The sequence below is a fragment of the Caretta caretta genome, chromosome 28 (genome assembly GCF_965140235.1).
Source record: "Caretta caretta isolate rCarCar2 chromosome 28, rCarCar1.hap1, whole genome shotgun sequence".
Lineage (NCBI taxonomy): Eukaryota > Metazoa > Chordata > Testudines > Cheloniidae > Caretta > Caretta caretta.
In genome coordinates this window covers 13,182,026-13,208,849 of record NC_134233.1, presented here as the reverse complement: position 1 = coordinate 13,208,849, position 26,824 = coordinate 13,182,026, and the positions used below count along the sequence as shown (strand labels likewise).

Genomic DNA, 26,824 nt, shown 5'->3' with positions numbered 1-26,824 from the left:
CTGATGTGTTTTCCCAGCTGGAACAAGGGGAAGAGCCATGGGTCTCAGAGCTCCAGGGTTCAGAGGAAAGACAGACCCTGAGAGCTCCCTGCAAAGGTGAGGAAACATGAAACCAACTCAGAATCTGTAAGTGCCTGAAGGAAACATATGGGATGCCCTACAAAGCCCTTGGGAGGTCACTCAGTTCATTATTGTCTCTAGCAGGGGTCATAACCTCAGGGTAACTATAGCTCATGGCTTCCTGTAGATCCTAGCAGACATCAGGCAGTAGCTTCCTCCCTTCCCCCCATGAATTTGGATGGGATGTGAAGGCTGAATTGATCCCCTCCTCTCTCCCATTTAGCGGAAGTGTTTGGAGGAGTTCAGTTCCTGTTTTTATTTGACCTCTCTCCAGCACTTTTTTTCGTTGGCCTTCCCCTTTCCATCCCTGTTTGAGGTTTCTGTCTCTACCGCAGCAGGTGATGCGATGGCATGTGAGAAAGAGGAGCAGAATTCTCAGCAGGAAGATGCTGGGCAAGTCGATAAACACAGAGCATTATCACAGAGATCGAAAAGGAACGTGTCCAGGAGTCATGAGAGGGCCTATGAATGCCGTGAGTGTGAGAACCTTCAATCGCAGCTCAAACCTTGTTACTCATCAGAGAACCACACAGGGGAGAGGCCCTATGAATGCTGTGAGTGTGGGAAAACCTTCTCTTGGCACTCAGCCCATGTTAGCCATCCAAGAATCTGCACAGGAGATCAACACCATAAAAACCTCTAGGGCTATCCGTACTTTTTTTTCTTTAATACTTTTCCTGATTCCCACATAGTAACTTTTAAAGTTGTTTGAACTGTTTGCAGCACCGTTATCCCTCAGTGTGTCCAAATGAGTGGCCCATTTTTGCCTTTTGCAGTTCACCCTGTTTTGAGGTGGACCCATTTGTCCTTCCTATCTACTCCATTGTCTCATGAATAATTTGAGTGTGCTCTTCCTATCAGGAACCAGGGAGCATCACATCTATACCATTCCTCCTATTGCAAAATTATTGTTCGGAATCACCAATGATTCAGATTATATCATTGCCAGTTGTTCTCACGTTGCTCTGGGTTGTGCTGAAGAGCAGTTATATTGGGAACTTTCCCAATTATATTTAAAGGAAGAGGAGCAGGGGCAGGAAAAGAAGTGTCATTTCAGCCTCTGTGACACTGGAAGGAGATGGGGTGACTCAGAGATTCCCTCCTTCCCCATCACTCCAGACCTGTTAACTCTGCATGGCTCAGACAGGAGGGATCTTCATCACATTCTATCCCTCCACTTCTCAAAGTGTCACGTGATGAAGCGTTGTCAAGGTTCCTCCCCCACTCTGAACTCTAGGGTACAGATGTGGGGACCTGCATGAAAACCTCCTAAGCTTATCTTTACCAGCTTAGGTCAAAACTTCCCCAAGGTACAAAATATTCCACCCGTTGTCCTTGGACTGGCCGCTACCACCACCAAACTAATACCGGTTACTGGGGAAGAGCTGTTTGGACGCGTCCTTCCCCCCAAAATACTTCCCAAAACCTTGCACCCCACTTCCTGGACAAGGTTTGGTAAAAAGCCTCACCAATTTGCTTAGGTGACTACAGACCCAGACCCTTGGATCTTAAGAACAATGAACAATCCTCCCAACACTTGCACCCCACCTTTCCTGGGAAATGTTGGATAAAAAGCTTCACCAATTTGCATAGGTTACCACAGACCCAAACCCTTGGATCTGATAACAATGAAAAAGCATTCAGTTTTTTACAAGAAGACTTTTAATAAAAAATAGAAGTAAATAGAAATAAAAAAATCCCCCCTGTAAAATCAGGATGGTAGATATCTTACAGGGTAATTAGATTCAAAAACATAAAGAACTCCTCTAGGCAAAACCTTAAGTTACAAAAAAGATAGATAGACAGAAATAGTTATTCTATTCAGCACAATTCTTTTCTCAGCCATTTAAAGAAATCATAATCTAACACATACCTAGCTAGATTACTTACTAAACGTTCTAAGACTCCATTCCTGTTCTGTCCCTGGCAAAAGCAGCATACAGACAGACACAGACCCTTTGTTTCTCTCCCTCCTCCCAGCTTTTGAAAGTATCTTGTCTCCTCATTGGTCATTTTGGTCAGGTGCCAGCGAGGTTACCTTTAGCTTCTTAACCCTTTACAGGTGAGAGGAGCTTTCCCCTGGCCAGGAGGGATTTCAAAGGGGTTTACCCTTCCCTTTATATTTATGACAAGCGTTCTCAGCTGTCTGTGCTTGGAGACGATGCTTTGACTTCTTTAATACTATATCAGAGTCGCTATGCCTGGAGATGAAAGTGTCAGAAACCTGGAAGGGGAATTCAGATGGATCCCAAGCACCGTGTGATCATTTGGAGTTTAAATCCCAGGTTCCATCAATTGGTCAAGCCACTTCTGGCAAGGGGGCTGTTTTGTCCCCCATTATGGGACATTTAAAAATTTTTTAAATAACCTAACTAATTCTATGGCATGGGGAATGGTCCCCTTCATGATGCAGATGTTGAGGAAATAGAAGTGGGTTTTTTATTGAATTTATCCTTTGTAGGTGCTAAAAAAAAGTGTATGAAATGAAATCAGTGTTGGAAATCTAATAGCTGCAGAAAAATAGCTAGTTTTGAATAGAAACTCCAGCTCTGATAACTAACAGGGCTGTATCCAGTCCCTTGCCTGGAATTGTGCCACCGAATTAAAGAAAAGCTGGGTATGTTTCAGGAAGCCATTCCTCACTAACACTGCTGAGATTTTGAGTGCTTTTGTAAAGGATTCTATTTCAGAGAAGTGTACATTTACCCTAACCAAGGCCAAGGATTTGGAAAGAACTGGGGTTGAATGAGTACACGCTCCGTTCTTGGTTTCCATCCCAGTAAAAGAAGCTCTGGTGACCAAAGACCCAAGGAAAACTGTTTGTTTGTACAACTCACTGATTACAGATCCAAAGCATGCCAGGGTTAGATTGAGAACAATCATCCTTCACCATTTGGATCCAAAGAGAGAGAGTGCTTCATAGGACATTCCCTCCTCTTGGATTCCAAACTGGGAGCCTGATTGGGTAATGTCAAAGTCAGATTCAGGACTCACATAATTTGTCAGACCATTCTGTTTATTAGCAAAGCACTTTGCCAATGCACCCAGATATGTGAGCCCCCTGCAAAGGCTCAAGCTAACTTATTTATACAGATAAGCCAATTGAACATAAGAGACAAAAGGAAGCAGAAACTGACAAATATACATACATATCTTACTTGCATACGAATGTTTACCAATCTCCCAGCTCAGTAGGAGCTCTAAGTTAATTAGTTTGAGGACCCATTGTCTCACACTCCTTAATGTTTCTCTTCTTGACAACTATATTTCAACAAACCCTTCAAGTAGCATTTCTTTAATGAATTCTAATTTCAATATAATTCATTCTATTTTCACAGAAACAAGGACTTTCAGGCTGTGGAAATGATGGTAACCAATGAGGCAACGAACGTGTCCGGTTCCAATTTCAGACTTCCAGATACTCGCATGTTGAGTCCTGATTCTCTGGTTTTGTGTCTGATGCTCCGGCTTCACAATAAAGCTGATGTTGGCACAGCTGCCCCAATGTAGCTGCACTGGTGTAGCATGCTATTACAGATGCTCTAAGCCAATGGGAGAGATCAGCTCCCGTCGGACTTCATTAGTCCAGCCCCCTCAAGCTATATGTCCTGCTGACGTAGCGCTATCTACACAGGGCGTTAGGGCTGTGTAACTACATTGCTCAACTCTGGATTTTTCACACCCCTGAGCAATATAGTTATACCGATAAATGCCTTTAGTGTAGGACAGCTTTCTCTTGTGTTTTATGCATTTACATCCCTTCTCCTCTACCTCCTCCTACTTTGAAAGATTAAAAAGTGTGAAAAGAGAGATTTTTTTTTCCTCATGGTGCAAACATTCCCACATCGGAGACCCCTTCCACCAACACACATGGCAGAAGAACCAGCGATATATGAACTCAGAGAATTGGTTGGGACCTACGTTGGGACAAACCAGAACTAAAGGAAAGGTTCAGTTGTTGGCAACGGGGATTAAAAGAAAATGAACTCATATGACAAGAATTTGAGCTCTTTGAATATGTTATTGTTTCCAATGAAAATGAATTGATTGGTTAAAGAGTAGGAGACTAATTGTGTGATAATCTGAATCACTTTGTAAAACAAAGTGTCTTGTTTTTTGTTTTGTTAGTCATACAGGAAGTGACAGCTGATCTTGAAAAGTTAATTTGCTTTAATTTACCCCTTGTAGTGTAAGGAGTTCTGGTAGAAAACCTCACTCCAATGGTTGGGGTGGAAGAATGTGTGTGAGAGTGTATAAGTGAATATTGGCCCAGTATAGATTTTAAATTTTTGTGTTTCAAATAGAACTTACTTTGCTTAGTTTCAAAGTCTATTTCTAGTGAAAGCAAAATTATTCAAAGAGACAATTTGTAGAAGTTTTTACAAGTTCTTACACTTAGACTGTAAGGGTCACTGACTTCCCCACTTCTCTAATTTGCAAAGGAAAGTCATCTGTCATAGGATGTGTTCAGCAGGTAGGAAAGTTGCAGTCCTCAACCACCAAGGAAAGGGCTGAAGTCCATTACCTTTTAGGTCAATAAGCCATCTAAAGTCTGGTCTATGCTGAAAGGCGATGTTGACATAGCCACCTCTCTCAGGGGTGTGAAAAGTCCACTCCACTGAGAGAAGTAGTTAATGTGACCTGAGCCCCAGCGTAGACAGTGTTAGGTTGTCAGAAGAATACTTCCAGTGTTTGAAGTATAGACAGAGCCTGAGACAGACTGATCCCCTATGGGAAGTGAGTCATGACATGAATTCCAATTTTGACCCATTTCCCTATATGTGAGAGAGGTACTAGTATGGAGGGCTAAGCCAGCTGTCCGATCGCCTGGTTCCTCAACTGTAGCTACAGCTCTTAGTACCCATCCACCCAAAGACTGAGAGAAACGGAGAGTTCCAACCATTGTTATTTTAGTATCTTATTGTTCCTTTCTCTGTTTTTTGTGCTGGCCTTTCTATTATATCAGGGTGTGAGGGTATAGCTCTGTTCATGTTATGACAAAGCTCTGTCCTTGTCTCTATGGGTCCCACGTTTCCTGGTGGATTTTGCTAGCCTCAGAGGCTCACTGTGACCCTCCACGTAGCCCTTCTCTCTCTCTAGAGGCAAGGGCCACAGCTTACTGAGCCATCATAAGCTAGCAAGGGAGGTGAGGAGAAGCAACCCTCCCTCGCACAATCTCTGTTTCCCAGTATCCATGATAAATCAGGAAGGGGAGGGGAGGGGGGAGCCCGGGCCCGCCCTCTACTCTGGGCTCCAGCCCAGGGACCCTAAAAGTAGCAGCTATGGTAGCTGACTTTTGGGAAATAGGACGTGTACAATTCCCTGGGCCGCTTCCCCACAGCAGCCCCCACTCAGTATCTCCTTCGCTGTTACCTCAGGGCCTCCTTCCTTGCACCTGATGTGGATTTGTACTGCTTGGTTCCTCCAACAGCACGGCTTCCTCCTACAGATCCTGACACATGCGCCTCACTGATGAACTGGGAGGCTTTCCACTAGTTCCAGCCAGGCCTTGATGGGCTTCACGTGTTCCAATCAACCTAGCTATCTCCACTGCTTTCTAGAAGGATCTTAATTGGCCCAAGGTGTCTTGATTAACCTGAAACAACTGCCGTTTGGTTACCATGGTACCAAGGATTTGTTTAGCCTGGGGCTAACATACCTGTTCCTCACTACTTTACTATAGCCGTCTTGCCTTGCCCCGTTGCAATGTGTGACAAAAGCTTATTTGTGCCAATTGGCAAAGGGGTCACTGTCATTCACAAGCAACTGCTGTCTCAGACCTGACAAATTCACCACACCTAGGACCCAGAGCAGCGGTGGTGGAATCTTCCTTACAGTGGGGGGGCCACCGGCGTCCGAACTGTGACGCCCCCATGACACCCCTTTCCCCCCAGCCCTCACTCACTCCGCCCCTTCTCCCTGAGGCCCCAATCTCACACCGCCCCTTCTCCCTGATGCCACCCCTCCCTCCGAGGCCACACCCACAGAACGCCCCTTCCTCCAAGGCTCCACCTTGTTCCCCCCTCCGTCGTCCGTTCTTAGAGCTGCTAAAAAGTGCTGGGCCCATGGCCCTCTAAACCCCCCTCGTCCTGCACCCTGACACACAGCCAGGCAGGCAGCAGTGTGTGTGAGTGTGTGTATGTGACAGAGACTGCTGGGCTGTGCTGAGCCAGTGCGGGAAGTGGGGGCTGATGTCGGGGCTGTCCCCCTCCCCCTGACTCAGGACTGGGGTGTCCCAGTCCCCCTGACTCAGGACTGGGGTATCCCGCTCCCCCGACTCAGGACTGGTTGCTTCCAGCAGCTGTCTGAACTTAGGGACAGCGTGCCAACACACTCACTCTTCCACAACACACACGCTCCCCGAACACACACACTGTCTGTCCCCAACACACACACACTCTCTGCCCACCACGCCCACGGCAGCTGAAAAGCAGCTGGCAATCGAGTCGGATGCCCATGGAACAATGGGATAGAGAAACCTGCCTCGTGTGGCTGCCCACGAGGCATTGCAAACCCTTCCCAAAGCACCCTGCGGCCAGTTGCACAGTGGGATAGCGTCCCACAATGCACTGCTCTCTGTGGCGATCCAAGAGCTGCTAGCCTGGGTGCGCTCCGGTTACACAAGCAGCCTAGTGTGGACATGCAACAGCGGCTTAATTAAAACGCTTTAACTAAAGCAGCATAACTCTGTCGTGTAGACGTAGCCTGGCTCCCACTGGGGCCAAGGATGCTCAGGCACTGAAACTGAAGAGCCACAACTTCCTCCGTAGTTGGCAGGGTTCAAACCTGCACAGGGAGACCCCCCCCCCCCAAGGGGTTTCGAGTCCACCACCTTAACCACTCAGTCACAACTACTTGCTTTATAGAGCGCTCTCACGACACTCTAGTTCTGTTCTCACTGAGTGATCGTTTCCAATTGTTTCCTCAGACCAGCGTCCACAACACACTCACTGCTGTGCTGTTGTGTAAGTGTGCCCAGGGCTGAACAAGAATTCCTGCTCGTTTCCCTTCTGGCTGGAGCATGAGGAGAGTGTGTTTGTGGCCAGTGATGTTGCTGTAGATTGTTGTAAAATTCCTGCCTCGATAATTCAGACAGTCCCTTTCCCGTCATATCCCCAGTACATCAGTGACTGTAATAGCAGGGGGCAGGTTTTCTGTGGGGCACAGAGCTTTGCCAGGGGGTTGGTGTCTCCTTCCTTTCCTCACCCTGGAGGAAACTCAGCTTTTCGTTCCATCTTTAATGTGTCATGGAATAACAACAGCAGCATGAAGAAAGAGGTGGGCAGGGTGGGCCTCAGGGGAGGGGCACAGAGGTGCAAGCGGTGGGCAGGGCAGGACGGAGAGGCATGGGTGGCAGGCTGGGTGGGTCTCATGGGTGGGGCTGAGAGGTGGGAGCGGCGGCCAGGGTGGGTCTCAGGGGAGGGGTCAGAGAGGTGTGGGTGGCGGGCAGACCTTGGGGTAGGGGGCGGAGAGGAATGAGCAGCCGGCAAGGAGGCCTCGGGGAGAGAGGAGCGAGTGAAAGGTAGACCAGCAGGCCTCAGCCGAAGAGGCAGAGTGGGGTGGGAAGAAGTCCTCCTGTTAACCCAGTGCTATCTACACCGGGATTAGGCTGATATAACTGCATTGCTCAGGGAAGGTAAAATTTTTAACACCCCAAAGTAATGTTGTTACTGACTTAATTTTGTAGGATAGACCTGTCCAAAGAATCACACACACACCTTGGGAGTAAAACTTCACCCGCTTCTCTGCTTTACAGAATCGAAACACAAGAAACGCTTGTCAGGGCCCAGTGCGGGTTGGCAGGGAGTCAGGTGTGGGCAGACACCATACGTTAGCCAGAGGAAGGCACCATGGATTAGCTGGTTTAAAGCACCTGTCTTCTAAACAGGAGATCCTGGGTTCAGCTCCCAGTAGTGGCTTTTAAGGCACCTGATACTGGCTCCTATCAGAAGACAAATAACAGAGTTAGATGGACCTTTGGTCTAGCCCATTGTAGCCATTCTTGTTGTTTAAATTACACTCAGAGGCACTGATAATAGAGTGACTGAAAGTTTGGGTGTGAAGGGCTGATAGGCCAGTGTTCCAGTCCCCTCGCAAACGACCCTCTCCCTCTGGGACAGGGGCAGGTCCGAGCTCTCACACCAAGTGGCTCATTGGGGCTGCCAGAATCTGTGGGCGGCTCATTCAGTTTATGCCGAGGGTTGAGTCCTGCTTTGTGCACCGTGTCTGAGAATGAAAATCCTAAACCTCCCTTTGAAATAAAGAATACAGCAGCACCTGTTTTGTCACTGCCCCGAAACAGACAGAGAAATGGAGAAATGCCATTGAGTCCAGGGGAATACTTCACTGCGGTTTTACCTTTTCACTTGCCAAACTCCCGCCCAACCTTCTGGGCTCCTAGAGCAGGGGCCTGAGCCTGAGCTGAGACACGTACCCTGCAACTTTACAGCCCAAGCCGCTGTCCTGGATTAATGTGACACAGGCCACCCATGGGTGATTCATTGCACTGTAGACATATCCCAACGTTATGTCTTCACAGCGATTAAAACACCCAGGGCACCTGTCCCAGAGCCCGGGGCAGTTAACTCAGGCTTATGGGGCTGGGGCTGCAGGGCTATAAAATGACAGTGGAGACAGATGGGCTTGAGCCCAATCTCTGAGGCCCTCGAGGGGTGAGGGTTTCCGACCCCAGGCTTCAGCATGAACACCAATATCTGCACCCCAGTTTTGAGCCCCACAGCTTGAGCTCTAGGAGCCCAAGTCAGGTGACCCAGGCCAGCCCTGCTGCCATCTTTATCCCGGGAGAGAGGGACTCTACGGGGACCTCTCCATTGCAGTGTCAGCCCAGGGGTGGCAGGCTGTGCTCAAAGCAGCACCCTGGAAACCCCATAGTCACCACTCTCATAGAATTAAGGTACGATTTGTACAGAGTCGGCCTGGTGAGCTATCATTGTAAAAGTCGTGATCTGTTGAAGGCTAGTGGCTGGGTGGATGGTGTGTGCTAGGCTTGTCTGGGAAGTGGTGGAGTTTTGCTCTGGGTGCGTCACTGAAATATGTGATGAGGCTGGGAAATGGCCACCGCCAGCCTTTCCGGTGTGACGCTGGAGGAGCCAGACTTGCTGCTGGCTCAGTGAAGGTATCCACGCTCCCAAGGACTCTCCCAGGAACCGTGTACAATGCGGACTCCTCCGAGACAGCCCAGAGACAATGGACACTGCTTGACTCACATCAAGGCAGAGGAACTTTCTAGCAAGTTGGAAGAGGGGAAGAGACGTCATGACTTGGCCTCTCTCCCCTGCAATTCAACACCTGGCAACACATCTGGAGGACAAAGACTGAACTGAAATAATTCAGAGATCAGAAGAGAATAATAATAATCCATTCAAATGAAAGTTCCCAAACAGACTAGAATTGGTATCCCAGCAGAAAATTTTCAATTTTGTTTTCCCAGTCAGACCTCGCCAAGGGAAGCAGAGAGAAAATGTTTGAGTTGCTTCCTCCAGAACACCTTGACCTAGACATGCTAGCTGTGGGTCACTGTCATGGCTGAGGTGGGGGCATTTTAATTATTTGGGCTGGTCCCAGGGTGTTTGGGGGACATTATGAGGCTGTTACCTTTTGAGATAAATACTAAGAAACAAAGAACTCTTTGAGAAATCTGGGATTTAGACGTGTTTTATTGACAGCAAGGGAGGTCTGCGTTCCTGAGAAGGTTTTTGTTTACAGGAAGCAATGTGGCTTGTACCAAAGGGGAGATGGTTGTTTGTGAAGGAGGGGAGAAGACAAAATGCACACAATGAGGATGGGATTCAAACCCATGCATGCAAAACACAATGATTAGCAGCCCACCACTTTCACCACTTGGCCACCTCATATGAGCTGCCAAAGAAGGGACAGGAGGAGAAATCTAAGGCCAGCAGAGGTAGGAACAATAAGGAGTTTTTAAATACGAAGTGTAAGGAAGGCCTGAATGACCTCCCCCCTCACATCTAGTGACGAGCTGGGGGAAAGACTTCAGGAACAGACCGTGTTTACATAGACAGGCCTCCTCTGCCTAGGTATGCAGCAAGTATCCTTTGAATAAAAAAACAAACAAACAAAATATAAAGGTAATTTTTTGGTTTTCCTGCAGTCAGCCAAAAAAAATGTGAAAAGAAAGGGGCATTTTTAAGCAATCATCTGTCCCCACCCAGGGGCTGGGGAATGCTTATTTTCTTTTTCAGACACTTTCTGGGCAAGCTGGTGCCAGTGGAAGAAAACCCAGAACGCCGTGGGTCCCCTGTCGCAACAAAACATTGTGTTCTGTGTTTGTCTTGTTGTTACTGTTATTTTGGTGGATATTGTAAATTCTTCAGGCGTGACACCCCCTTTTAATTGGGCATGTTGTGCTGCCCCTTTCGGGGCCAAGGGAAAATGTACCCTAATTCAACCTCTTCCACCCTCTACTCCGCCACCTCCCTCCAAATTCTCTGTGACACCCCCATCCCCACGGTGGCCTACCCCCATCCAGAGACCTGTGGTTCTTAATGCAACTGGTTTACAAATGACTATCGCTCTGTTCCCCACTGACTGGTCTCTCAGTACAACATTTGATAACTGTTCTGTTTACCAAAGTAGGTGAAAGAATGTTGCCATAAGTAATTTCAAACTCATTTGAATTGGATGGAGGGGAAATAAACAAGAACATCCGAAAATGGCGAGCCCCCACAAATTACCTGTGGGAAGGCTGAAACTCACTGCAGGAAGCTGACTCAGTGTCTCGAATCCAACGCTTGGAATGTGCCTGGGGCTACTGGACGGAGTGGGATTACGTCAGGGATTTGAATCATAGACTCATAGAATCATAGAATAACAGAGTTGGAAGGGACCTCAGGAGGCCATCTAGTCCAACCCCCTGCCCAGAGCAGGACCAATCCCCACTAAATCATCCCAGCCAGGGCTTTGTCAAGCCTGACCTTAAAAACCTCTAAGGAAGGAGATTCTACCACCTCCCTAGGTAACGCATTCCAGTGTTTCACCACCCTCTTAGTGAAAAAGTTTTTCCTAATATCCAACCTAAACCTCCCCCACTGCAACTTGAGACCATTCCTCCTTGTCCTGTCATCCGCTATCACTGAGAATAGTCTAGATCCATCCTCTTTGGGTCCACCTTTCAGGTAGTTAAAAGCAGCTATCAAATCCCCCCTCATTCTTCTCTTCCGTAGACTAAACAATCCCAGTTCCCGCAGCCTCTCCTCATAACTCATGTGTTCCAGTCCCCTAATCATTTTTGTTGCCCTTCGCTGGACTCTCTCCAATTTTTCCACATCTTTCTTGTAGCGTGGGGCCCAAAACTGGACAGTGGTCGAGTGTTTAACTGCAGCTTAAGTGATCCTTGGTTCAAATCCAAGTGCCCCCTTACAAGCCTGTTCCCTTAACAAAAATAAGCACATTTCCATTTCCATTATGTTCGGGAGCTCCACTGAATAGGGATGAATGGAAACACTCAGTGTTTTCCTGTGCAAATCCATAGAAACCTAGCAAACAGGTCCCTCATCTGAAATCAGTTCCAATCCTCTGAGTGTCTAGTTTATGTTTTCATCAATGAAACAAAGACACATGAAGGCACATTTGCAGATCCTTGGTCTCCGTGGGCTACAATGTGCAGAAGAACAAGAACCCCATCCCCTTGGGAGGAATGGACTAGTCTGTGTTACATTCCAATGGCAGCTGTTTAAAGGGATTGTGCTTCGAGTTCATGATCACCCGCAGCGTCTCTGTAAGGTTACCAACCACAGAGCCGGTTGTGGCTGCATCTAAGTAACCGCAGAGTTAGTGTAGTACCAGATTGTTAATTGCACAGCGTCACTTTCTGGTCTCGTGGATCATTTGGGTAGAAACAGCCTTTTCCTGCCTCTCTTTCACACAGAAGGACAATTTTCTTTGTGCAGACGCAGGAACATCAAGATCTTTCTGTCTCTTGTGCAAAGCAGGGTGTCAAATTCCAAGGAACCTTCCTCTTCTGCGATGGAAACAATGGAGAAGCAGGGGGCCCTGGGCACCTCCAGCCCTGGCCGGGAGATGTTCCCTCCCCGCTTTCTTTATGCTGCTTGTTGTTATTTCATGGAGTGTCTGGGATGGGGAAAAAGCTGAGTTCGCTCCAGGTGGAGGGAAAAAAGGACCCTGAGAATCTCAGGGCCTCAGGGAAAACCTAATCCCTGCTACCGGGATCATTGAGGTGCTGGGGATTTGAGCAGGAAAGGGACTGTGTGAATTGTCCAGGTGGGGAATGAATAACCATCGACAACTAGTTCCACCTCATTAACCACGGACACAGGCTAATCGTGCTGCAGATAGAAGGGAAACTGGGAGCAATTATTTGCTGTCAGCCATGGAAACAGTGACCCGAGTGCACTGCAGTGAATGTGCTGGGGAAAGCTGGACTTTACAGGCAGGTGGAAATAGCAGATCCGAGAAAAGCCCCCCCCCCCCAACTTCTTCCACCAGGGTGAGGTGTTGAGCGACTCACAGCGCCCCCCAGCGCCGTTACCTTTCAGCAGGGGCTGGCAGCTCCAGCCAGTCAATGCAGGGAAGAGGGCCGAGTGTATCTCTGCACCCTGAGTCCAGGGCAGGCCCTCTCTCTCCCCCACATAGAGAAACTGGCCCTGCTGCAAAGTGACCCCTGAGAACCAGCAACCTCCAAGACAGAGGGTTTGGCCCTCAGAGCAGGGAATGTGTCCCCCATGCTGCCGTTAGGCCCCTGGAGGCTCTGGAAACAGGAGGGCTCTGAGCGTAACCCATCCCCAACAACCCCCGTCTGGGGATGTAGCTCAGTGGTAGAGCGCATGCTTTGCATGTATGAGGCCCTGGGTTCGATCCCCAGCATCTCCAAGTTCTCTTTTCACCCTGCTGCTTTGCTCAGGCCCAGAGGGGATGTGGCCCAGCAGTCTCCCTGCAGGAGTTTCAGTCCTGCTCAGTGCGGGGCAGGTGCCCATTGCACGGAAGGTCTGTGGGGGTTTCTGCTCCTAAGTCACCTTGGTACATTTAAGATTCCCACCCAAGGGGCGGCTTGGGACAGTAGCGGATGAGAAGGGGGAATCATCCAGCCCTGGAGGGAAAGGTCCCGTCTGCCCAGACTGAGGGGCAAGGAGACGGAGGGGCAGTCAGTACTCAGAGAGGAGAGCGCTCAGTGATTTACACCCATCAGGGGACACTGTCTTTTTGAGGCGGGTGCAGCTGGCTTGGGATGGTGCTGAGGATGGATAGAAAACAGGCTGGAGTCAATGACAGATGGGACCACAGAAGGGGAAGGAGAAGGGCATCTCCATAGAAGGTCCTGGGTGCTCAGATACCCCAGTTCTGGGTACCCTGGCCTGTCCCAGAGAGAAAAGACAAAGAGGGGCCCAGCCCCCCGACAGTCATCCCATGGACAAGAATCTGGTTGGGAGTGGGGTGAAGGTTCCCGCTGGACAAAGGGGAGCTGAAGTCCCCCAGCGTCCTGGAATTTAAGCAATGCAAGCTTCAAACCCTGCACGGGTGGGGCCTGAGGGGCACCCCCAGAAGGTTGGGCTGGACAGGGGCGGCAGGTTTCTACAATTTTTGGTGGTTTCCAGAATGGGACCAAGTCCTGCCTCCCCGTCCACCTCCCCCCACATCTGCCTAAGGCTCTGGGAGGGAGTTTGGGTATGGGAGGGAGAGGGAAAGGGGTTGGGCTCTGGGAGGGAGTTTGGTCTGTGGGTTGCGGCAGGGGGTTGGGGTGCAGGAGGGAATGCAGGGTGCGGGGTCTGGGCTGGGGCAGGGGTTGGGGTGCAGGAGCAGGTGTGGGGGCAGGCTCTGGGAGGGAGTTTGGGTGTGTGGTGTGGGCTCTGGGCTGGGGCAGGGCGTTAGGGTGCAGGAATGGGTGGGGTGGCCAGGTTCAGGGAGGGAGTTCAGGTGTGGGCTCTGGGCTGGGGGAGGGGGTTGGGGTGCAGGAGAGGGTGCAGGTCGGGCTCTGGGAGGGAGTTTGGGTGCAGGGGGTGGGCTCTGGGCTGGGGAAGAGGGTTGGGGTGTGAGAGCAGGTGTGGGGGGAGGCCTGTGGGAGGAAGTTTGGGTGAGGGATCTGGGTTGGGGTTGGGGGTTGGGGTGCAGGAGGGGGTGCGGGCGCAGGCTCTGGGAGGGAGTTTGGGTGTGGGGTGTGGGCTCTGGGCTGGGGGAGGGGGTTGGGGTGCAGGAGAGGGTGCAGGTCGGGCTCTGGGAGGGAGTTGGGTGCAGGGGGTGGGCTCTGGGCTGGGGAAGAGGGTTGGGGTGCGAGAGCAGGTGTGGGGGGAGGCCTGTGGGAGGAAGTTTGGGTGCGGGATCTGGGTTGGGGTTGGGGGTTGGGGTGCAGGAGGGGGTGCGGGCGCAGGCTCTGGGAGGAAGTTTGGGTGTGGGGTGTGGGCTCTGGGCTGGGGCATGGGGGTAGGGTGCAGGAGGGAGTGCAGGGGGTGGACTCTGGGAGGGAGTTTGGGTGCAGGGGGTTGGGGTCTGGGCTGGGGCTTGGGGTGCGGGAGAGAGTGAGGGTGCAGCTCTTACCTCAGGCATCTCCCAAAAGCGACCCACACCCCCCTCTGGCAGCAGCTCCTAGGTGGAGGGTCTCTGCCCATCACTGCCCACGGACACCACCCCAGGAGCTCCCATTGCCACAGATGGCAGAGTCGGCCCTCGGGGCAGGGGCAGCGTGTGGAGATCTCCCCACCCCCGGGGCTGCAGGGACGCGCCAGCCGCTTCCGAGACTGGCAGGCCACACGGAGTGTAAGCAGTGTCAGGGTGAGCCTCACCCTGACATCTGGTGGTGAAGTCTGGCAAGTTGTGGAAAAGAACTTCAGGGGCCGATCTCATTTGCATAGGCACACCCACCCCGCCTAGAACGCGGCCATAGCTGCCCAAATGGTCACTTTGGCTGCTGTGGGATCCCCAGTGTCTCTGTTATTGGGGCAGGAAGAATAAATTGTTATTACCCTGATTATGGGAACTGTGCTGGGAACTGTACTTGGCCTTTTGTTATGATGGAGGGACTCACCATCAACTAAGTAGCAATCGCTAGGCAAGGGTCATGGGTTCCAAAACTCTGTGAATTGAGAGAGGTTGGGGACAAGTATTAATACTTGGTGGCGTGGGCCCCTTGGTGATGGTCTTACATGCTATTTTCTCTTTCTTTTCTCTCTACTGTGGGATCTCAGAGCTAATTTTGATTTTGTTAGAAGTCTAGTTACAGACTGCTGAGCTCGCTTTGGGCGAATGGTGTACCATCACTGAGGCTCCCTAACTACAAGCTGACTTCACCAAAGAGCTGAATTGACTAAGAGCTGAAATCACTGAGCGTTGTGTTAAGTAGTGGGGGAGCCTGAAGATCTATTGTGGAGAAGTTTGCGGGACGGCTGGAGTGCCTTGTGGACAGGCTGGTGGAGCAGTTCATGGGACGGCGGGAGCTGCTGGTGGGATGTGGAGCATTCGTGGGACGGTGGGAGCTGCTGGTGGGACGTGGAGCAGTTCGTGGACCGGCTGGTGGAGCAGTTCGTGGGACGGCGGGAGCTGCTGCTGGGCTGCAGAGCGGAGCTGAGCGAAGCAGTTTGTGGGGCGGCTGGTGGAGTGGAGGCCTATGGAGCTGTGGGGCGGTCAGCTTCAGATCATGTAAGGTGCCTTTTACCCCCACCCCCATCTCCACCCAGGTTGGGAGGTAAAGCTCTGCAGATAAACTTTTGAACTTTGGGGCTGCCCTGACCAGGGACAGAGACTTTTGGGTCATTGGACTTTTGGGACTTTGGGTGATTTGGGGTTGCTGGACTCAAGAACCAAAGGGAAAGGGCATGCCCCAATTTGCTTGGGGTGGGTATTTTTTTTGCTTGTGGGTTGTGTTATGAATCCTGTTGGTGGTGTTTCCCCAACATAATGCCACATTGTTTCTCTCTGTTATTAAAAGGCTTTCTGCTACACTCAGACTAGGTGCTTGCAAGAGGGGAAGTATTGCCTCTGGGAGGCGCCCAGCGGGGGTGGTACATATTTGTCCCAGGTCACTGGGTGGGGGCTCGAGCCGGTTTGCATTGTGTTATTGGAATGGATCCCCTAGATATTGAACCCGGCCCTTGTTGCTGCCAACTCTGACGGGCAGAAGGGTTACACGGAGCGAGGGTGGGCAGGAAGCCGTCTTAGCCCCCTTGTGCTGCCGGTGGGGGTCCCCGGGCCCTTTTAAATTGCCCGGGGGCAGCAGGCGGGGCTGGGGGAGACACCGGGCCCCGGACTTTGGTGGAGCCAGGCCCCCGTGGTCTTATGTTGCTGGAGCATGGGCACCAGGGGCCCAGATGAGGCGCCTCCCCTGCGGCTGGAGGAGCATGGGTGCTAATCCACCTTTCGGCAGGTTGGTTTTTGGAAGGTTAAATGAAGGCAGCCTCTGCTCTGGGCTCGCCCAGTTTCAGGGCCTGACGCTGCTTTGCACAACGATGAATCTCGGAACAGGCCAGCACTGAAATGACGGCAGAACCTGAGGAACGAAAAGCCTCCGGGTTCGTCTGTGGCCCTTGACGCCGAACGGGAGCCGTAATTTGACTCGCTTTGTGGCTGCGGCCGGTAAAATGTCAGGACAAAGTCGTCCCAGTGATTGTGACACTGGGTTTGAGGCGGCTTTGGTCTTATTAGAATGTAACTAGCATGGAACACTTGTGTTTTTAAAGGTGGCTTCCCCAAGCAATCCCAAGTTGTTCTTCCCAGAGCTGGGTGATGGTGGGCAGCAGGGGATCTCCCCAGTCTGCGGGGAAATCTCTCTGGGCCCCACTGTTAGTTCTCCAGCCTTTCTCCCCCTAACCACGCACACCTCTCCCCACCCGTTATCAATGCTTTACAGCGACCCCTCCCTCCCCTTATGGGATACAGCCTCTCAGTGACAGAGACTGCCTGGGGCTCCCCTCTGCATGGCCCCAATGGGGAAGGAAAGGGACCGATGGGGGAGGAAGAAGACGGGCAGAAGGAGTCAAATGGGGCTAAACCAGAATAGAGGAGATTTTCTTCCTGTTAAAATGGACTGGAGTCTCATTGCTGGAAAGCCTCATCTTGAGTGAGGTTTGAACCGGCAGCCTTTCAATTGCCAGGCAAAGGTGCGAACCACAGAGACCGATCACGGCCGACTTCCCAACGCTGTCCAAGGAGCCCCTGCAGGGGTGCAAGTGGTTAGTGCAAAGGGCAATGTTGCTGGGGTTGTGAATTCAAGCCTTCCCTGCAGGCCTGGTTTCTGTTACCCCATGGAGCTTCCCCAGCTTGCTTGTCCTAATTCACATGGAAAGTGCCATGAGAGGAAGGTCTGAAATGTGGACGTTGGTGCAAAGCTTGGGACCCCCCACCAATGCTGGCCCTAGCTCCGGGTGGGTTGCTCAGGGGCAGGGAGAATTGATTTCTTTGCTGCTGAGAAAGCTGCCAGGACAGGTATCATCCGCAAATTTGCTGAGAGTGCAATCCACACCATCCTCCAGATCTTTAATGAAGATATTGAACAAAACCAGCCCCAGGACCGACCCTTGGGGCACTCCGCTAGATACCGGCTGCCAACTAGACATGGAGCCATTGATCACTACCCGTTGAGCCCGACAATCTAGCCAGCTTTCTATCCACCTTATAGTGCATTCATCCAGACCATACTTCTTTAACTTGCTAGCAAGAATACTGTGGGAGACCGTGTCAAAAGCTTTGCTAAAGTCAAGGAACAACATGTCCACTGCTTTCCCCTCATCCACAGAGCCAGTTATCTCGTCATAGAAGGCAATTAGATTAGTCAGGCATGACTTGCCCTTGGTGAATCCATGCTGACTGTTCCTGATCACTTTCCTCTCCTCTAAGTGCTTCAGAATTGATTCCTTGAGGACATGCTCCATGATTTTTCCAGGGACTGAGGTGAGGCTGACTGGCCTGTAGTTCCCAGGATCCTCCTTCTTCCCTTTTTTAAAGATGGGCACTACATTAGCCTTTTTCCAATCTTCCGGGACTTCCCCCGATCGCCATGAGTTTTCAAAGATAATAGCCAATGGCTCCGCAATCACATCCGTCAATTCCTTTAGCACTCTCGGATGCAGCTCATCTGGCCCCATGGACTTGTGCATGTCCACTTTTTCTAAATAGTCCCGAACCACTTCTTTCTTCACAGAGGGCTTGCCACCTCCTCCGAATGCTGTGCTGCCCAGTGCAGTCATCTGGGAGCTGACCTTGTTCGTGAAGACAGAGGCAAAAAAAGCATTGAGTATGTTAGCTTTTTCCACATCCTCTGTCACTAGGTTGCCTCTCTCATTTAGTAATGGGCCCACAGTTTCCTTGGCTTTCTTCTTATTGCCAAAATACCTGAAGAAACCCTTCTTGTTACTCTTAACTTCGCTCGCTAGCTGCAACTCCAAGTGTGATTTGGCCTTCCTGATTTCACTTCTGCATGCCTGAGCAATATTTATATACTCATCCGTGGTCATTTGTCCAATCTTCCACTTCTTGTAAGCCTCTTTTTTGTGTTTAAAATCAGCAAGGATTTCTCTGTTAAGCCAAGCTGGTCGCCTACCATATTTACTATTCTTTCTACACATCGGGATGGTTTGTCTCTGTAACCTCAATAAGGATTCTTTAAAATACAGCCAGCTCTCCTGGACTCCTTTCCCCCTCATGTTATTCTCCCAGGGGATCCTGCCCATCAGTTCCCAGAAGGAGTCAAAGTCTGCTTTTCTGAAGTCCAGGGTCCGTATTCTGCTGCTTTCCTTTCCTCCTTGTGTCAGGATCGTGAACTCGACCATCTCATGGTCACTGCCTCCCAGGTTCCCATCCACTTTTGCTTCCCCTACTAATTCTTCCCGGTTTGTGAGCAGCAGGTCAAGAAGAGCTCTGCCCCTCGTCGGTTCCTCCAGCACTTGCACCAGGAAATTGTCCCCTACAGTTTCCAAAAACTTCCTGGATTGTCTGTGCACCGCTGTATTGCTCTCCCAGCTGATATCAGGATGATTGAAGTCGCCCATGAGAACCAGGGCGTGCCATCTTGTAGCTTCTGCGAGTTGCCGGAAGAAAGCCTCATCCACCTCATCCCCCTGGTCTGGTGGTCTACAGGAGACTCCCACCACGACATCACTCTTGTTGCTCAGGCTTCTAAACTTAATCCAGAGACTCTCAGGTTTTTCTACAGTTTCATACTTGAGCTCTGAGCAGTCATACTGCTCCCTTACATACAGTGCAACTCCCCCACCTTTTCTGGCCTCCCTGTCCTTCCTGAACAGTTTATATCCATCCATGACAGCACTCCAGTCATGCGAGTTATCCCACCAAGTCTCCGTTATTCCAATCACATCATAATTCCCTGACTTTGCCAGGATCTCCAGTTCTCCCTGCTTGTGTCCCAGGCTTTGTGCATTTGTATATAGGCACTTGAGATAACCCGCTGATCGCTCCTTGTTCTCCGTATGAGGCAGGAGCCCTCCCCTCTCACACGCTCCAGCTCGTGCTTCCTCCCGGTATCCCGCTTCCCCACTTACCTCAGGGCTTTGGTCTCCTTTCCCTGGTGAACCTAGTTTAAAGCCCTCCTCACTAGGTTAGCCAGCCTGCTCACGAAGATGCTCTTCCCTCTCTTCGTTAAGTGGAGCCCGTCTCTGCCTAGCATTCCTCCTTCTTGGAACACCATCCCATGATTGAAGAATCCAAAGCCTTCTCTCCGACACCACCTGTGTAGCCATTCCTTGACTTCCACGATTTGACGGTCTCTACCCAGGCCTTTTCCTTCCACGGGGAGGATGGACGAGAACACCACTTGCACCTCAAACTCCTTTATCCTTCTTTCCAGAGCCACGTAGTCTGCAGTGATCCGCTCAAGGTAATTCTTGGCAGTATCATTGGTGCCCACGTGGAAAAGCAGGAAGGGGTAGCGGTCCGAGGGCTTGATGAGTCTCGGCAGTCTCTCCGTCACATCGCGACTCTTAGCCCCCGGCAAGCAGCAGACTTCTCTGTTTTCCCGGTCAGGGCGGCAGATAGATGACTCAGTCCTCCTGAGGAGAGAGTCCCCGACCACCACCACCCACCTCCTTCTCTTGGGAGTGATGGTCGTGGAACCCCCAACCTTAGGACAGTGCATCTCATGCCTTTCAACTGGCGGAGTCTCCTTCTGCTCCCTTCCCCCAGACGTAACATCTGGGCCACTCCCCGCAATGGTACCTGTGGAGAGAACATGAAAATGGTTACTTACCTGTGTCGGCTTTGCTGGTACATGGACTTTCCCCCTTCTTCTTCTGGAGGTCACATGTTGCCAGATTTCTTCACAGTCCTCCTCTCCCTGCTGCGCAGCCTGCTCTGAATCTTCAGAACCTTGTGCCCATAGAAGCATATCCTGACGTCTGTCCAGGAAATCTTCAGTGTCTCTTATGCAACGCAGGGTCGATACCTGTTGCTCCAGACCTTGAACCTTCTCTTCCAATAGGGAGACCAGCTTGCACTTTGTACAGACAAAGTCGCTTCTGTCCTCTGGAAGAAAGACAAACATGGCACATCCAGTGCAGGTCACAACAGTTGAACACTCCCCATCCATATTACCTTCCTACTATGAGCTTCCTCCGGAGATGCAGTAATTCCTCAGAGAAGTCGTTAGGGTGTAAGCCTCAGTGGGCTCACTCCAGGTGAACTCCCAGGCAAACTCCTGCTGTTTGCTGCTCTGCTGTTCCCCGCTGCTCAGCTGGTTCTATAAGCACCGAGCCTAAAGCTCTTCCAAGCCTTCTTAGCGCAGCGGGCAGTGCATCAGTCTCATAATCTGAAGGTCCTGAGTTCAAGCCTCAGAGAAGGCAACTCTTCTTGCTCCCTGCTTTAGATTTTCTAACGGAAATCAGAGAAAAAAAGACTAGAGCTGAGTGGTTTCTAGACACCCTCCCATCCATCTAACACACACACAAAGACTTTTCTAACGGTACGTGTACAGTACGAAATTAGTTCAAAATTATTCGATTCGAAATTTCGGGAGCTATTTTAGACATTCAGTCTTCGGTGTCCCCACTAAAGCATGTGAATTCGGCAGAGTGCGTCCACAGTCCCGAGGCTAGCATCGAACGTCGGAGCGGGTGCACCGTGGGTCGCTATCCCACAGTTCCTGCAGTTCCCGCCGCCCACTGGAATTCTGGGTTACGCTCCCAGTGCACGATGGGGCAAAAACATTCTTGCGGGTGTTTCTGGTGCGTGTCATCAGGAAGCTCTGGTAGACAATCGTTGCACGCCTTTTTGGCATGCAGACGCCGTACTGCTTTCAGCAGACGGTGCACCGCTTGCTCTCCTGCAACTATGAATCCGCCTCTCATTTCCTCTCCCCTTCCGATGTAATCTCTACTATCTGCTCTTTCTCTTCCTCATCGAACTCTTCTGCCTCCAACTCTGCTCTCCCGCTGGTGCCACGCTTCCGAGCTTCTCCGGGTTGTCTGTCCTGGGCTCCCGCCTCCGTGAAAGCCACAGAAGACCACCATTTCCCGCCTTTCTTCGGCTACCACGGACCAAACAGCACCTCTTCCCCTGCCACAGTTTTGACCATTGTAAATACCTCGCACATTATCCAGCAGTATGTGCAGTCCCTGCAAAACGGGGCGAGGAAACGACGACGGTGCGATTACTATACTGATGAGGACATGGACAAAGATGGCACGGCGTGTGGCAATTGGGAGATCATGGTGGTGCTGGGCCAGGTTCATGCCGTGGCACGCCGATTCTGGGCCCAGGAAACAAGCACAGACTGCTGGGGCCTCATCGCGTTGCAGGTGTGGGATGATTCCCAGTGGCTGAGAAACTTTTGTATGCGTAAGGGCCACTTTCATGGAGCTTTGCGACTTGCTGTCCCCTGCCCTGAAGCGCAAAGACACCAAAATGAGAGCCACCCTCACAGTTGGGAAGGGAGTGGCCATAGCCCTGCGGAAGCTTGCAACGCCCGACAGCTACCGGTCAGTTGGGAATCAGTTTGGAGTGGGGAAATCTACTGTGGGGGCTGCTGTGATCTAAGTAGCCAACACAATCATTGACCAGCTGCTATCAAGGGTCGTGACTTTGGGAAATGTGCGGACCATTGTGGATGGCTTTAATGCGCTGGGGTTCCCTGACTGCGGCGGGGTGATAGACATAACGCATATCCCTCTCTTGGCCCCGGAACAGCGGGGTGGCCACTACATAAACCGCAAGGGGTACTCTTCCATGGTGCTGCAAGCCCTGGTGGATCACAAGGGACGTGGCGAAAGGGATGCACAAACAATCCAGTTGGGCCATTGCCCACAAGCTCACCCCAAGCAGCTTGGACTCCTGATGACTGTGATGCTGAGGTTCCTTAGACCCCTGTTCATATTTCAGACCCCAGCCGGTGCAGCATCCCTGCCCAACCACTCACCATCTGCCCCAGGAGAACCAGCTGGTGGGCTGCATCCACAGGCAGGTAGTTTATGCCGCTCCCCTCAGAGCAGCAGCCACAGCTGTGCAGCTAATCCCCACATCTGGTTGCCGGGGATCCAGCTGGATTGTTTGTGCATCCCTTTCAAGACTTGCCCTCAACAACCTGGCAGCCCCTAGCTTTCTCATTGCTCTGTGGTTGTTTGCTCTGTGAAAGGGGCCTCTAGGAATTGGTATTTCCAGAGGCATTAAAGAATCATAAAGGAGAAGGAAAAGTTAATGCCTTAGAAAAGTCTGTGTGTCTGTGTTAGATGGATGGGAGGGTGTCGAGAGCAGAGTGGTTTCTAGTCTTTTTTCTCGGATTTCCAGTGGTAATCAAGGTCAGCCATTGCCAGCAGTTGACAAGAACATGTGAGAACAGTGGGGGCGGGAAATAAACATGGGGAAATAGTTTTACTTTGTGTAATGACCCATCCACTCCCAGTCTTTATTCAAGCCTAAGTTTGTATCCAGTTTGCAAATTAATTCCAATGATCACTACAAAAGGTTATCCCCACCCCACCCGGCTCTCCTCCTGGTAATAGCTCACCTTACCTGATCACTCTCGTTACAGTGTGTAGGGTAACCCCCATTGTTTCATGTTCTCTGTGTATAGGAGTCTCCCCACTGTATTTTCCACTGCATGCATCTGATGAAGTGAACTGTTGCTCACGAAAGCTTATGCTCCAATAAATTTGTTCGTCTCTAAGGTGCCACAAGTCCTCCTGTTCTTACTCATGGTGTTGTATCCCCATAGTGTGGCCGTTTGGTGTCAGTCCTTTTAAATAAACAATGAGTTTTTTTCATAGAAACCATATTTTCCTCAAACAGACACAGGAGTAGATTAATCTACAAAGGGAAGGTGATTCCAAGGCAGTTCCGGAGGGAGAAGGGAACGTTTTCAGCATCACTAAATTATTGTGTTGTACCTCACACACACACAGAGTGACAATAAACTCAATTAACTGAGCTACCAACACACTGCACAGGAATGAAATAAACAACTTTATGTTCAAGGAGTTCGGTGCATTTAAATAATATTAAAAATATGTTTTGGGCAACGCATGGAAAATTCATTGTATTGTACAACGCACTTGATATAGTTAATACACCACATAATATTTAATGAAGTTAAGAACGATGTGCTTATAAATTAACATGTTGTGCCATTTACACACGCACAAGACCTAGAAAAAACTGAATTATTTGAGCTTCCAACATTTCTACTTTCTCACAGCATGTTAGACCCCCTGCTTTAAATGAAATATGTCTAAAGGCCAGATGTATGAAAGAATTGTCTCGTTCTGTATTTCTTAGCTTTTATCTCAAAAGGTAATAGCCTCATAATCTCCCCCAAACACCCTGGGACCTCTGCAAATTATTAAAATGCCCCTGTTCTCAGCAAGGCCACGACAGTGACCCACAGCTAGAGTGTCTAGGCCAAGCGTTCTGAAGGAGGCAAGTCAAAGATTTTCTCTTTGCTTCCCTTGGCAAGGTCTGAGTGGGAAAACAAAATCCCCCACATGGAAAGTTTTCTGCTGAGAAACCAATACTAGTCTGTTTGGGGACTTTGATTTGAATGGATTATTATTATTCTCTTCTGATCTCTGAATTATTTCAGTTCAGTCTTTGTCCTCCAGATGTGTTGCAAGGTGTTGAATTGCGGGGGAGAGAGGCCAAGTCATGACGTCTCTTCCCCTCTTTCATAGTTTCTTCCAACTTCTTAGGAAGTTCCTCTGCTATGATGTGAGTCAAGCAGTGTCCATTGTCTCCGGGCTGTCTCGGAGGAGTCCGCATTGTACACGGTTCCTGGGAGAGTCCTTGGGAGCGTGGATACCTTCACTGAGCCAGCAGCGAGTCTGGCTCCTCCAGCGTCACACCGGAAAGGCTGGCGGTGGCCATTTCCCAGCCTCATCACATATTTCAGTGACGCACCCAGAGCAAAACTCCACCACTTCCCAGACAAGCCTAGCACACACCATCCACTCAGCCACTAGCCTTCAACAGATCACGACTTTTACAATGATAGCTCACCAGGCCGACTCTGTACAAATCGTACCTTGATTCTATGAGAGTGGTGACTATGGGGCTTCCAGGGTGCTGCTTTGAGCACAGCCTGCCACCCCTGGGCTGACACTGCAATGGAGACGTCCCCGTAGAGTCCCTCTCTCCCGGGATAAAGATGGCAGCAGGGCTGGCCTGGGTCACCTGATGTGGGCTTCTGGAGCTCAAGCTGTGGGGCTGAAAAGTGGGGTGCAGATACTGGTGTTCCTGCTGAAGCCTGGGTTTGGAAACCCTCACCCCTCATGGGACCTCAGAGATTGAGCTCAAGCCCATCTGTCTCCACTGTCATTTTATAGCCCTGCAGCCCCAGCCCCAGAAGCCTGAGTCAGCTGCCCTGGGATCTGAGACAGGTGCCCTGGGTGTTTTAATCGCTGTGGAGACATAACGTTGGGATATGTCTACAGTGCAATGAATCACCCATGGCTGGCTGGTGTCACATTAATCAGGGTCATGTGGCTTGGGCTGAAAAGTTGCAGTGTACAAATACAAAGAAACAAGAGCAAAAACCGGTTGCCTTTATAGCTAGATAGCTATAGATACATGGCAAATAGCAACAAGAATCAGCGTAGAGCTGGATCAAAAAAAATGAAAGATTAATCTTTGCTCTACAAATAATAACTACTGATAAATGGTAATATAAAAAAGGACCTGGAATTCCTTCATAATTTGACGGTTCTTGGAAGTTCCAGGCATATTGGCTAGTATTTTCGAGACACAGATTGCCAGAAAAACGTTAACACGCTGAGTACTCCACCTGAAACAGCAGCAAATACTGTTGCCTAGATAGATAGATACATTGCAAAGAGCAACAAGAATCAATGTGGAGCTGAATCTGCAAAAGGGAAAGATTAATCTTGCAATACAAATAATAATGTATTAATAAGTATTATTAATTATTATTATTATGTCATAAAGGACCATGAATTCCTTCATACTTTTATCATCCTCAGGATGTTGCTGTGAATTCAGAGACATGATTGTTTTCTGGAGTAGCCGTTGCAGTTTCAAAAGGAAATGCAGGCAGAAAATGAAGCAGGGAGGGTTGTGATGGGGCACATGAAAGGAGAGGAGGCTTGTTCCTCTTGAGTTTTCTTTCCGTTGCTCTTGTGATCCTGATGGAGGAAGCGGAAGCTTAATTTGAGTTTCTCCCCACTCCCCTCCTTCTGTTGGCAGTGTGTGTCTTCACCAGGAGTGCTTCCACCGAATGAAGAGGGGCAGTGTGGGGGGGCTGAGAAACGGGGCTCTTCACTCCGCGCAGCTGCCCACTGGGAGCCCACCTGCCCCCTGGGCTCGTGACTCCCCACCTCCTCCCTGGAGTGGGAGCCGGCCACCTGGGCTTCTTGCCTGCCTGCTCCCAGCCAGGAGTGGGGGCGGGGGCCAAGTGCTCAGGCTTCTCGGCTCCCTGCGCTGGGAGCCAGGAGCTTTCGTGCAGCAGCCCCGCGAGGAGCCAGGCAGGTGCAGCCCCGCTGGGATCAGGGAGCGGAGGGCAGCCATGAAGGGAGCCAGCCGGAAGCCATGACATTGGCAAGACAGCCAGCAGCCCCTGTGAGTAAGGCAGTGTCTACACAGACACTGTGTTGTCCTAACGACCCCAACGCAATCCCCGTGCCTCTTGAGGAGCTGGAGTTACTATGTGGGTGTAGCAGGGCACTTACATGGATGGGACAAGGCTGTAGTGTGCACCGTGAGGTAATTAGGACAACCTAAAATGCTGTTGGCAGGCCTAACTGTGTAGTGTAGCCCAGGTTTTAATCTCCTGCTGATGGGATATATGCTGGGTGCCTTGTTTCCTTTGCTTAGGAGTGCTTGTTCTCACACCTATCTCCTTGCTTTCCATTCCAGTTCAGGGAAGGAGAGAATAACCAAGTCTTCAGGTATGAAAAGGCAAAACATTTCTACATGACCCTTCGCAGTCAGTGAAACCTGTGGTGGGAAACGTGCCCTTGATTTTACTGCATTTTTGGTTTCTTGTCTTGTTGGTTGCTCCCGAGGAGCTGGCAGGGAAATGTCCATGGAGAAGTGGAGTGGATGTGAGGTTTCTTGCTTACGAGACTTGCCTGCATTTTGGCCTCATTGTGAGAAGGGCAAATTGGTACAATTGGTTTCTGTCGTAGATTGTAGTGTAGTGTGGTGGTTATCATATTTGCTTCACACGCAAAATATCCCTGGTTTAAAACTAGGCAGAAACAGTGCCTTTTCCCCCGACTGATCAGTTTTGGTCTTCCTCCATTCCAAGCCCTTTGCTGAAATGCAG

General features: G+C 50.4%; 2 non-coding genes across 2 annotated transcripts; both read left to right on the top strand.

Annotated features, from left to right (window-relative positions):
* The first annotated feature begins 12,918 nt into the window (after positions 1-12,918).
* TRNAA-UGC (transfer RNA alanine (anticodon UGC)) lies at positions 12,919-12,990 on the top strand. The gene has a single exon. It is a non-coding gene; the product is annotated as a tRNA-Ala (tRNA).
* Positions 12,991-20,824: 7,834 nt separating this feature from the next.
* TRNAM-CAU (transfer RNA methionine (anticodon CAU)) lies at positions 20,825-20,897 on the top strand. The gene has a single exon. It is a non-coding gene; the product is annotated as a tRNA-Met (tRNA).
* The last annotated feature ends 5,927 nt before the right edge of the window (positions 20,898-26,824 follow it).